The sequence below is a fragment of the Neltuma alba genome, unplaced genomic scaffold, assembly GCF_004799145.2.
Source record: "Neltuma alba isolate B1F8T4 unplaced genomic scaffold, ASM479914v2 tig00001678_pilon, whole genome shotgun sequence".
Lineage (NCBI taxonomy): Eukaryota > Viridiplantae > Streptophyta > Magnoliopsida > Fabales > Fabaceae > Neltuma > Neltuma alba.
The window spans coordinates 1-13,711 of record NW_021632568.1 but is presented as its reverse complement, the minus strand read 5'-3'; the positions used below and the strand labels follow the sequence as shown (position 1 = coordinate 13,711).

Below are 13,711 nucleotides of genomic sequence, written 5' to 3'. Positions count from 1 at the left end.
AATTTTTAGCGGTTATAAACCACTAGAAAATACATAACTGTTGCACGACTCAAAACTTCTAGCGGTTTAGAACCGCTAGAAAATATATAACTGCCTGAATGCAAATTTCTAGCTGTTAAAACCGCTAGAAATTTCTAGCGGTTTACAACCGCTACAAAAAGTTGACCGTTATGTAACCATTGGTAGCCTCCTTTATGAGCTGAAGAACTCTATCTGAAATTCATTTTAACTTCTCTTTGAGCTTCCTATGTCATATGTTCACGAAATTTCAGCAACATTAGTTATGGATAAGTCGTGGATCAACTTACACCGTTCAACTCCATAATACTTGGCTGGTCTAAACTATTTCTTAGATTTTGCTTTCGCTAATGCCGCCGTAAATAGTAAGATTCGGTGTCCCTGTCCTAAATGTAATTTCAAGAAGTGGCATCCCAGAGATATTGTTAGAGAACATTTGATCTTTAAGCCCTTCCTGCGAGAGTATTTATTTTGGCAACTACATGGGGAACAACCAGATATGGTTGTTGAGTCAATCCTAGTAGTTTCACGAATGGGAGTTCGAGTGGATGAAGCCGATGCCGTGAACGATGCTGTGTGTGATGCTTTTGGCGTTCACGAAAGTGAGGATCCCAATGAAGATGAAGTAGAAGGGGCTCAACCAGAGTTTCTTAGAAACGAAACTGCTCGGGAATTTTTTGACCTCATGAGCAAAGCTGACAGGCCTCTTTATTCTGGGTGCACAAAGTATTCTAAGTTGTCATTCTTGGTGAGGTTGTATCATATCAAATGCTTGTGTGGTATGACTGACAAGGCGATGTCCATGATGTTGGAATTGCTAGGAGGTGCTTTCCCTTAGGCTGAATTCCCTCCATCTTTTTATGAAGCAAAGAAGATTATTAACAAGCTTGGCCTGAACTACAAGAAGATAGATGCATACCCAAACGACTGTATGTTGTACTGGGGAGATGATGCAAACAAGGAGATTTGTACGAGATGTAAGATGTCTTTTTATAAGTCGATATGGAAGGGGAAAAAGCAGAAGAAGAAACCAGCCAAGATTCTCAGGTACAATTTATTATAATGTGTTACTTGTTCCATCTTTAAATATTCGATATTTGAAATTCTCAATACAATTGATTATAATGTGTTATTTGTTCAGCATTTAAATATTCGATATTTGAAATTTTTAATACATTATTTCTTTATATACTTTCCTTTGAAACTGCGGTTGCAAAGAATGTATATGTCATCAAAAATGGCTCAGCACATGAGGTGGCATGTGATTGAGGAAAATCCAGATGGCAGGTTAAGGCACCCACGAGATTCAAAGGCGTGGAAAACATTTGATGCGAAATTTCCAGACTTTGCTAGTGATCCTAGAAATGTACGTCTTGTGTTAGCAACCGATGGTTTCAATCCCTTCGGAAACATGAGCACAAGTTACAGTATTTGGCCAGTGGTGTTAATTCTATACAATCTACCTCTTTGGATGTGCATCAAGCAGAGCTCTTTTTTGCTTTACATGATCATTCTTGGCAAGAAAGCACCAGGAAATGATATAGACATATACCTGCAACCGTTGATAAACGAATTGATTGACCTGTGGACGAATGGTGTTGAGGCATATGACTCATATGACAAGCAACTATTCAATCTCCGTGCAGCCTTGATATGGACAATAAGTGATTTTTCCGGTTTGGGAACTTTGTTTGGCTAGAATGTGCATATTGGGTTGGCCTGTCCTGAGTGCAATTTTGATTCCGTGCCATGTTGCCTTCCACACAGCCACAAGTGGTGCTTCATAGGACATCGATGGCTCCTCGATTCCATGCACAGAGTTAGATTGCAACGAATTCGCTTTGATGGGAAACAGGAGAAGAGAGATCCTCCTATTACTTTGTTTGGTGTGGATATTTTGCGGCAGTTAGAAGATGTTAATGTTGAGTTTGGTAAGAATGTGGATCCCAAATGACTAGGACGACGATCTCGTGGGACATCTTGTTGGAAATTGTGCCCTAGTGGCCAATCATTGTGTTATGAACATTGTTGATTTATGAATTTCTTAATTATGTTATCATATTATTTGCATGTTTACTATGATGACTATCCTTGGATAACTCATGATTTATCCTAAATGTCCCTGGTCAGTCATCTATGTCGGAGCAGAGATGGAATAAGACTAGTATGACTTTGAAGATATATAGAGATATAAATCAAAGTCATAGGCACACGTAAGAGTACGAGGTGTTGGACCGACCCGCTATGAGAGAGCTGCATAGGTTAAGTCATAAGCTTCTCTCATATACAAACCACGTCACTGTGCCCTTTGACCTGAGATCATCATGGATTCCTACATGAGAAATGCTCAGCTTTGACCTAGTCAAAAGTCACTTTTGACCGAGTGATCATAAAGACTATGTTCAGGCTTAGTGTTTTTTTTTCCATGCGAAGGAATGTGAATGGTCAAGATAGAATTTGTCCCTCACATTCGTAGAGAGATATTACTGGGCCCCTCGATGAGTGAGTCTGAGAAATGTATGGCCATACTATAATGGAAAGGTAGTTCCGTTTCTATACTCAGACTACTCAGGGATCGAGAAAGTAACGGTCATGAATAGGAGGATGACGTTCTCCATGCCTCATCCATGACCAAAATGGCATGTGACAAAAGGGACGTGATATGGTTGTATGAAAGGATACATCGTTCAATGATCCTCATATGATTTGGGTAGTCGTGATGTCTTGCTAGAGACCGCTTACGACTTGTGAGTCATTATAGTTAATGGCCCACTGCCAAGTTTATATGAGCCTACAGGGTCGCACACAAAATAGCCCAACACGAGCTATGATGTCCTGATTCATTGAATCTAAGATATGTCCAGATTCAATGAATAATATAGGGTGGACGTATATATATATATAAATTCGTGTATATATATTATATAAATATAAGAGATATTAATTGTTGGATTTAATTTATAAGGATAAATTAGATCTATATAAATTAATTCCGTCATATCTTTATTTTGAATTAAATATGTAGGCGAATTAAATCTGTGAGACGGATTTAATATAAACCATATTTATTTAATTGTTCTCTTATCTGATTAGGCAATATTTGATATTGTATTAATTTCGGAATTAATTTAGGATTAATTTCGAAATTAAATATCATTCATAATACCTATAGCATCCTATATATTTGATATGAGGAGCTAGGGTTTTAAGAGTGAGAGTGAAAACACTAGCAGATGAGAGACGGCCAAAACTAGAGAAGGGAGGACTGTTTCTTCGAAAATAAACCCTAGACGGACTAAAGGCGCTAGCACGTTGTTCGTGATTGGAGAGCTGTTCATGTGGATACCGGTAGTGGAAGCCGACCGGAGTTGTCGACTTCAAGCGATAAAAGAGGCGAGCAGAGGCATCCTGAACAGCGGAATCCCCGAGTCACCAAGAAACCGAACATCGAAGGTAATGCTTCTTACTACTTGACTTAAACACAATCGGTAGATCCGGGCAAGGGATTGAAAATTTTAAAGTTTATTCCGTTGCGCGTCTTTCAATTCCCTTCACATCTGATGCGCAACCTATGCAATGGCGGAAGAAAAGCATATTTTTCACTCTTCCTTATTGGGAATCTAATTTGCTACGACACAGTTTGGATGTTATGCACATTGAAAAAATATGTGCGATAATGTGCTATATACATTACTTAACGAAGCTAGAAAGTCCAAAGACCATCTCGCAGCTAGAAAAGATTTATAGGCCTAGAGAATTCGTGAAGAGGCTTGGCCTGATGAAAACGACAAGTTTCAACCAGCTAAATTCACCTGGACACAGCAGAACAAGGATATCTTTCGATACTAAAGAACATAAAAGTACCAGATGGATATTCTAGCAACATCTCAAGGTGTATCGATCTGCAAGCTTGAAAAGTTACTGGGTTAAAAAGTCATGACTCCTATGTTCTTATGCAACAGTTACTTCCATTGGCCTGGAAAAGCATACTTCCTTTTGATGTATTAGTGGTTTTGGTGGAATTGTGTTCATTTTTCAAGAAGTTGTGTGTGAAGGTCTTGATAGCGGAAGAGCTTGATTAGCTGCAAAATAAAATAATTCTTACACTTTGTCACTTGGAGATGATATTTCCTCTATCATTCTTTACTGTTATGGTTCACTTGACTGTTCACCTTGTTCGAGAAGCAAAGGTTGCAGGCCTAGTTCACTATCGATGGATGTACCCTATAGAGAGGTACAATATATTGATTATCTTTTATCCCCGACCGCCTCTTTAAATTTCACATTGTTATTTCATTTGCTCACAATTATTAATGGAATATTATCTTGCAGGTACTTGGGAAAATTAAAATCATATGTTAGGAATAAGGCGTGGCCTGAGGGGTCAATAGCAGAAGGTTATTCCGGAGATGAGATCCTAACTTTCTGTTCAAGGTACTTTGATGACATGGAGACATCTTTTAACCACCCGCGTCGTGTAGATGATTCTCCTCCTGGTCCTTCCACGTCAACTTTATTTCCTCCTGTTGAGAAACCAGTTGGAGGATATGAATTCTTCAGACTCACTCCCATAGAGAAACTCCAAGCAGACAGGCATATTTTGATAAATTGCAGCCAAGTTGAACCCTTCACGCAGTAAGTATTATATAAGCTCACTAACTTTTACACTTTATATTTGTTTCTCACTGACTCTTCTAACAAAATCACTTCACTGTAGTAAGTTTAGAGTTACCTTAGGCGGAAGCTACAGGGGTGTGCGCGTTCCGCTGACATTGATAAAAGAGTCCACAAAGAGTTTCCCGGTTGGTTTACACGTCAAATACGTAATGACAACAGGCCATGCACAAATGAATTCAAAGCTCTTTACCTCGGTTCGTTAGACCATGCACGAAGCTTTACTGCATATAATGTCAACGGCTTCAAGTTCTGTACGGTTGGACGTGATCAGGGATTGCTCACACAAAACTCTGGAGTTTACGGGACATTCGGGACGAGATGTTATGCTAGCAGCAGTGACAGCGATATGCGCTTTGGAGGCGTCACTTACTATGGAAAGCTAATTGACATCATTGAGTTGAGTTACCAGCTTTTCACTGTAACTCTGTTCAAGTGCTCCTGGGCAAATACGACAATTCCATAGGGACTCGCTACTGATCACTTGGGCATCACCTCTGTTAATTTCTCAACACTTATTCATACAGGGGAATCTGAAGATGATGAGCCATATATTCTTGCTTCCGAGCCACACCAGGTTTACTATGTGGAGGACGAGAAATATAAAGACTGGAATATGGTCGTTCACCTCGAGCCACGGGATCTTTATGATATGAATGATGATGACATTATTTACGTCAACGAACCCTTCCAACCCCTGAATTTTGAAAACTTCTTTCCTCAAGGAGATGATAATTTGGTAATTATCAGGTATATGTCTTTTCTTAAATTATTTAAATAATTAACTACTAATTACTAATTTTTTCTAAATATATTATAATTCTAACATAATTTTTTTAAATATATCTTTTTAGGCAAGATGAAGATCAAGAATAGCAGTTTCAAAAATTTTTATCATTCAAAAAATTTTCTTTTCATAAATAAATATGTATAAATTAAAATTGGTTTAGTTTTTTAAAAAGTAAAAAAATACAATTTGTAGCGGTTACATAACCGCTGCAAATTGTGAAAACCACTACAAATACTAGCAGTTTTATAATACGCTAGAAAATATAAGACCGCTACAAAATGAATAAAACGCTGTTAAAAAACTGCTACAAATGTCTCGCTGATCTCTATAAATACCACATCATATCTTCATTCATTTATCCCATCTCTTTTCTTTCCTCTCCCATTTTTCTTTATAATTCTCTCTCTTTTTCTCTTCATTATATGGCAAGGTGATTATTGTTTTATAAGTATTAATATCCTTTATTTGTTTTTATTAATTTACTAACATATTTATTTCTCTTTTTCTTTTAGATTTTTCTTCTTCACATTTGTCATACCTTTATCAACTGATTCAAGCACTTCTCAACATAACAGTTTAGGTTCAATATTATAAACTATCTCATCTTTAATTCATCTATCTTATTAAATTTAATTCACTTCATTTGACACAATCATAACTTAATTACTTATTATTCATTACAAAATTCAAATATATAACATGTAATACATTAGTAATTATACATATTAACAAAAATTCTCTAATATAATCTACTTAATGGTTTTTAAATTTATAATATTATATTTTTTAATAATCAAACATCTCAATTTATTTTTTTCACCTGAAATAAACTTTCTAGCGGTTTTCAAACAGCTAGAAAATGAATAAAAGAGGGACAAATTTCATAAAATTAAAATACCTGCCACATTTCTAGCGGTTAATAACCGCTAGAAATGTTTTGGTGCCAATTACAAAATTTTGATTCCTAGTAAAATTTGATTTGCTCCGAATTTTCTAATTATGATGCCAAAATGAAAATTTTTGTTTTCAGCAAAATGAAATTTCACTCAGAAGTTTCTAGCGGTTAATAAACTGCTATAAATTTTTTAGATCTTTCTAGCGGTTACTAACCGCTAGAAGTTTCCACCTCCGGTACTTGTTTTTTCTAGCGGTTATTTTAACCGCTGGAAGTTTTCTGGCATTTTGACCACACTGTGTAGCGGTTCACATAACTGCTAGAAATTCCTTTCTAGCACTTGATTTTCCAGCGGTTTGTGTAACCACTGCAAATGTTGTTTGTGGCGGTTATAACCATTAGAAAGGTCATATTTTAACCGCTACAAAATATATGTTTTCTTGTAGTGAACTCATGTGCTTGTGGTTTACGTTTGATGGCGAACAATTATCCAAACATATAAGTTACATCACGCTTCTCATATAATTTTAATTTATAAAGTTAGCTAAGATAAAAATAGTTTTTATAAACATTAATTGTTTTGAATCATCGACCTCGATGACTGCAAGCCTGCAACCTCACAGTTCCATTTTCCAAGTCAGCGATGATTATCTTGACCTTTATCAACTGCCCCTTCAAACGACCCATCCCTTGCTTATAAGCTCTCATGACCTCCACCACAGCTATACGGTGTTTGCTGGGATTTCAATCAGTGTCCTTGTGTAAGGCATAGCCAGGAGGGGATATATGTGTGTGTAAGGGCTTAAGCAGCTGTAATTTAGTATATGTGAAGGTACATTCAACATCCTGAAATATTTTTTTGGGTGCATCTAATACTTAAAGTATTTTATAGTGTATCCATCATCTTAAAATATTTTTTAGATACATTTAACACCTTGAATTATTTTTTTATCTTGGTGTTGGATGCACAAAAAAATATTTTATGGTGCTTAACACATCTAAAACAAAAACTCACTTTAGGCTATTGGGTGCATCAAGAAATACTTCACGGTATTGGATGCATTTAAAAAAATATTTTAGATTTACGATGTTAAATGCATCGCAAAATATTTTAAGATACTGTTATATCTGAAAAAATATTTTAAGATACTAAATGTACATTATTCTTCAGTATATTTAATTTTATATTTTGATATTTAGTTCTTTACTTCTCCTTAATGGTTATAAGTTTTTAAATTTTTTTAATAAATATTGTTCCCTTGGATTCCTTCACTCTTATTCTTTTATTTAAAATACTAGACTCGTGTAACACATGCATTGGCAGGAAATGGACACGGGTTTAAATAAAAGGCACTTCCAACACAGCACATCTCGATGTTGTGCTAAAGACAAGCATAAATAAAGTTAGGAAAAAAAGCCCTTCTCTGTCATTATCATGAGGTTTTAAATCTCTCTCATTCCTTATTCACTGTCTTCTTCATCTTTAATTACTTCGATCACTTTTTCTTTCTTTCAGCATCTGCACGGATCTGCCTCCATGGTCGGAGCTCTTTTCCACCCCTATGGAACCTCCACGGTTCATTTATCATGCAGATCAGATCTCCGCCGTTCCGCTTGCCGTTGAAGCTGACCACGGCGGCGCAAATCACGCACGCCCACTCTTCTTCTTCCTTGGCTTCTATACACGCAGACATTGAAGCCCATCTCATGCAGACTAATCCCATGAAGGAACCTCTCGGGGTCTTTGAGCCCATGCACCATTTGGCCTTCACAGCCCCAAGACCTACCGTGCCGGCGCTCTGTTTGGCAGCTTGCGGGCTCGTCGGCGGCCATCAGGATCGGACCTTGCCCTCTGCTACTAATGCATGCAGTCGCCTATACTCACGAGCAACTACCATTAACAGATCGGCCCAGGCCCAAACCCAAGGGCCACCATGTGTACGATCCGAATATAGAGCTTCTTATCGGAGACGGAATGATGGCATTCGCGTTTGAACTCTTGGCCAGATCCAACGTCCCGACCCGAGACGATTCAGATCGGATCCTGCGCGTGATAGTGGAGATCTCACGTGCGGTGGGTTCGGAGCGCTTGGTGGAGGGCCAATACCGTAAATTCATGAGGACTCAATTCGAAGGTGAAGCGAATGTAAAGGCAGAGGCAGAGAAGGGCGAAGGTGGCATGCACGCATGCGGAGCTGCGTGCGGGGCAGTGTTGGGAGGTGGAACCGAGGAGGAAATAGAGAAACTGAGGAAATATGGGTTTTATGTGGGCATGATACAAGGGTTGTTGCAGCGTGTTGAAAAGGCAGAGAAAGGGTCAAAGAAAAAACTGGCGGAGATAAGGAATTTGGCACTTGAGAAATTGGAATTCTTTGAGGGGAGAAACATTGATGTCATTTCTTGCTTCATTGATGTTTGAAGAATGATGTTTCCACAATATAATATATGAATCAGAATAATTTTATGGTGTGGCAGCGCGAAAGTCTTCTTATAAATAAAAAGTAATTAACATGTTTAGTTCAGCTTAAAATCTTAAATTATTAGTTGCTAGATTTCTAATTAAAAAATAGGTTAATATAATTTTTGATCCCTTAAATTTGGGTTCATTTTGATATTAGTCCCTAAACTTTTATACTCATGGTTTTGATTCCTAAAATATAATCCATTAGTAAACATTAGTTCCTAGTAATAAAATGCTGTTAAGTTTTACTGAGATGGCATAAACGGTGTTGGTTTGGATGATGTGATTGGACTTAGCAACATGACTTGGCATGATGAGCTGACTTGGACATATAATTAGATTAAAAAAGGAGCCTTATTCAGAACGCACGCACATGACAAATTAGAAAGAAAGATGCGCTCTCTATATTTTCTTCTCCATTTCCATCGAAGAGCTCGTCCCTCTGCTATTAGCTGTCGGGGTGCTTGTCGCTCTGTCTGATCTTTCCTCAACTTTCCCGTGCAAATCTTCTCCTCCATCTCCAAGTTGTCCTCCCTATCCTCTCCTTCTTCATCTGCCTTTTTCTCCCATTTGTGAATTGCGTGGAGATAAAGTAAAGAGTGGCGCTCTACCTTCTTTCTAGGTTCCATTCCTCGTTCCGTTAAAGAGCTCCCATCTCTTTGCAAATTATTTTGTGTATTGCTCCTATCTATACGCAACTATGCATTCTTCATCACCTCCCTCATCAGATTGTTTCTTTCACCTACCGCTGTGTTGTCGCTGGCTTGTCAGATCTACATAGTCAGATCTTGCCTTCCAACATCACCCCATTCCTATTTTTCTCTTGTTCCTTCCACCTTCTAGTTATAGTTACCTATATGTTTTTTCTTCTCTGTCTTGTCGCTTTCTTTGTTTCTATTTCTCTTTAGCCGTCGTTACCTTCTATGTTCTCCGTTCTCTCTCCAATCAACTCCATCTGTTGTTGCTATCTCATTCCTCTGCTGGTTTTTCTCCTTCTCGTGGGTAGATATGCTAGTTAGCTCTTGTGTCTGATATTCTCTCTTCATTTTCTCTTAAATTCTTAGGTCTATTTTTTTACTCAGATCTCTATTCTAATTTCTAAGACTCCGATGACCGCATTATTGACATTGTGAGGAAGTGACTCGGGTTCGTTGTTAGCGAGATCGCTGTAATACGAGCGACCTAGGAGTTCGGAAATGGTGGAAATGCAAAAAAGATCATAGGCGTCCATGAAGAAGCCCATGCCGGCGATCACTAGGATGGACGACTGTAACGTGAAGAAGCTCCTCTATTTTTTTTCTCCTTTTAATTATATGTCCAAGTCATCTCATCATGCCATGTCATGTTGTTAAGTGACAGGCCATGTCGTGCCAACTAACACCGTTTGTGCCATTTCAACAAAACGTAACAGCCTTTTAGGGACAAATGTTTGTTGACGGATTAAGTTCTAGGGACCAAAATGACATGTTTGAAATTTCAAGGACCAATATCAAAATAAGTCCAAATTTAAGGGACTAAAAATTATATTAACCCATAAAAAATTATAATATAAAGTAAGTGAATCAAAAATAGAATTAATGATTAATACTTCTCTATTCGAATAAGAGCTAATTGGAAAGTTGGTTTTGATTAAAATTGATGTATAATTACAAGAATATTTTAGGAAAATCATGCTATATTTATTTAACTAAAATTTAGGAAAATCAGGAGTTTATATTTATTTATCTAACCAATTTATCTAATTTATTTAATAACCACCACTACTATAGAAAAAGCTAACTGTAGTGCTTATTTTTTTATTTTTATAGCATTTTCAAAACGCTAAATTGAAATTTGCTACGAAAGATGTTGGGAAAAAGCTGTAGCGCTTCTAAAAGTACTACAAATTTTTTTTTAAAAATACGGTAACTTTTTGTAGCTCTTTCCTAAGAAAGCACTACATAAGAAGCATTTCTTGTAGCGCTTGGTCAAGAAAGTGCTACAACAAGTTATCATTTCTATAGCTAGAAGTATTTTTGGTTTAAAAAAATTAATTAATATTTTGCAGCACTTTTTTAATGAAACGCTATAGAATATATAATTGTTTAAAAAAGTTATTTTCTATATAATTTCCAAAACCATATTTACAGAAACTTTACATAAAAATTTCTCAACTGCCAGCAAAATTTAGAGATCAAATACATACAATAAAATTCTCAGAACAGCATAGCTAATTAATTAGCAAACTTATATCACTACTATGTATATTAACAATAGTTGCGAACAAGATCTATCTAATTCTAATTTGACAATATAATAAATACATCTAATATTGATGGTTACACTTACTAGCATTATATTTTTGTTTAGTTCTCAACTAAAGGCAAAACATAGAAGAGAAGCTATAGAACAACCCACTTATATAAAGTATTGTAGGAACACATATCTACACCACTCTTCAATGACTTCATTTACTTGGTTGTTAGTGCACTTTCATAATACTGCTTAATAATTTACATAGCCAATTAAAATCGCTAAAAATTAACTATTAGACAATAATTAAAGTTAATAAACAATATAAAGTTAAAGTCAAGAATAAAAGTTTGATCGTGAGTAATAATATCCTTTATGAATCTTATAATATAATAACCACAACCATTATTATTGGGTTGGAAAGGGCACCATAGCAATATCGTCAAATAGTTAAATCAATTTATGAATGCAAGTGGTTTATTTTCAAAACTTGAGTAAATTTAAATAAATACCTTAATTTCTTCAACACATAGCTTTTTACAGTGTCAGGGGCTTTAGAATAACTCAATGACGTGGAACCCCGATGGCCAATCAATGCACTAATAAAATAAAGTTGAAAGTAGATTGGTTCTTCAATATACACACATGTGCTTGTGTGGACACTTACCTATTGTAGAGCCTTATCATGTTAGGATGGTCTCTTGGTTCACCATGCTCTAAAGGATCTAGATAGTAAATAAGGGGACCCAAAGATGCCACTGAATTGATCACAATCAATATCCAATTTTGCTCAAACCCTAGCCCTTGATCTTGTATGTGTGTGGCTTGCTGTTGGCCATTCATTTAATCTTTTCTTATGATCTTGCCAAGTGAAATCAAGATTGACAAGTGTCTCATGACATCATCTAGCCTTACATCATCATGCTTACATCAAGTATGCCATGTGTCTCTTTTTTATCTACACTTCCATCTAACCATACACATAACACCTTCTCCTCCTATCTAACCATACATATAATCTCTTCCATGTCCCTTCATCATTTTGACATTAAATAGGGAGTACATTAATAGAAAATTCGTGCAGAATGTAGCCTCCAGGTATTCCTCCACTTATCTTATCATTAGGCATCATATCAGGTATTTTCCCGAGTCCTGACCTACCCGGGACCTTCGAAACATGTTCTGACACTATTTTCTCATGTCAAATAAGTCCACATAGCATTATATATGCTTGCCATGAAGGGAGAAACATTCTTGCATTTGCTTTTTATTAAAATATTCAATCATATTTATTTCGAAGTAAAGTTGACTAAATTCTTTCTACCAGTCCATAACTTTGAGAATCTGTTTTTGGGTACCAATATTGTTTATTCATCATAGGAAATTTCTCTAATTTTTCTTAAGTCAAAAGTCAACCTCTAGACAGTTTACTTTATTTTTTTTGGATAGTGTATAAATAGGCTTTAAATTTCATTAAACCCAACCTTTTCGCTTTCTGGGGACAGAGTTGTTTTTAAAACCTGTGATAATTCCTCAAGTATTATTCTCTATTTTCTCTAATTATCTGAAGCATCCTCGTATTTTAAATAATTCAATTCTAGCTAATATTCATAATTAGCCAAAACCTTGGAATTCTATCAATTTGCTCAAGGGGTATTTTCATCATTTTTAACCCCTTACAGGCCTTTGAATCTCATTCCTATTTTTTTAAAGTATTCATGCTTACTTTCCATCACTACCCTTTTCAGCCTGAAACTTTTTAAATTTGCGATTAGGTCCCTGCTCCGGTGTAGTCTTAGGAATCGTCTCACTAAGGTTCCCAGCATAATCTTTGGCCCTTAATCACCACAACTCCTTATTCTAGACCCCCCAAGACTTCACCGGAGTCTCTATCTTCCTCTTTTCTTAGTCCTAGAAAACTTTCTCTTTGCGATTTGGTCCCTAAGAATTCTTCTGTACTTTTAGAAAACTTCTGGGACTCCTGCTACAAGAGGTTTGATAGCCTGCTTATTTCAGGCTAATTCTGGTACTTCTAGGCCTAAAATTTGGGATGTCACACTAGCAAAATGGCTTTAAGAATATTTAAAAGCTAGTTATGCCATTTAGGGACATTTTATGAGAAATTCAAAAAGAAATACCTCCGAGTTGAGTTATGATTTGAAAAAATTCATAGATTTTCTCCAGAATTAAAGGAAGTTTGGTATAGATAGATAAATTTTTGGAGCCTTGGATTGAATAAAATACTCTAATCAAATATTAAATAATTCTGTCTCCCTAAATAGGAGGCAAAGAGATAAGATTGCATTAATAAAACATATAGTTAGGAGTACACATTTATGATGCCGTTGAGTCATCTAGTGAGCTACCAGGAGATATTTATGGATAGTTAAAAAATTAGAACGCAGGACGAGTACGTTTTAAACAGTCCTCTGTCTGCCTGATACAGTGAAATCTCTACTACGTGACTTAGTAAGGCTAAGTAAGTAGCCTTTCATTGAAGCTAACTATTTTCTTCTATGCTCCTTTAAGATGGCACCATATGTGGGCTAATTCAATGGTTAGAAGTTCTAAGAAAGTATATGGGAAAAGAAAAGGGACCGGTAAGAAGTGAATGAGACTAGTAGCATGGAAGCTTGTTGGA

The 13,711-nt window shown here is 36.3% G+C and overlaps 1 pseudogene; it reads left to right on the top strand.

Annotated features, from left to right (window-relative positions):
- The first annotated feature begins 550 nt into the window (after positions 1–550).
- LOC114761361 (heterodimeric geranylgeranyl pyrophosphate synthase small subunit, chloroplastic-like) lies at positions 551–8,844 on the top strand (annotated as a pseudogene).
- Positions 8,845–13,711: the final 4,867 nt, after the last annotated feature.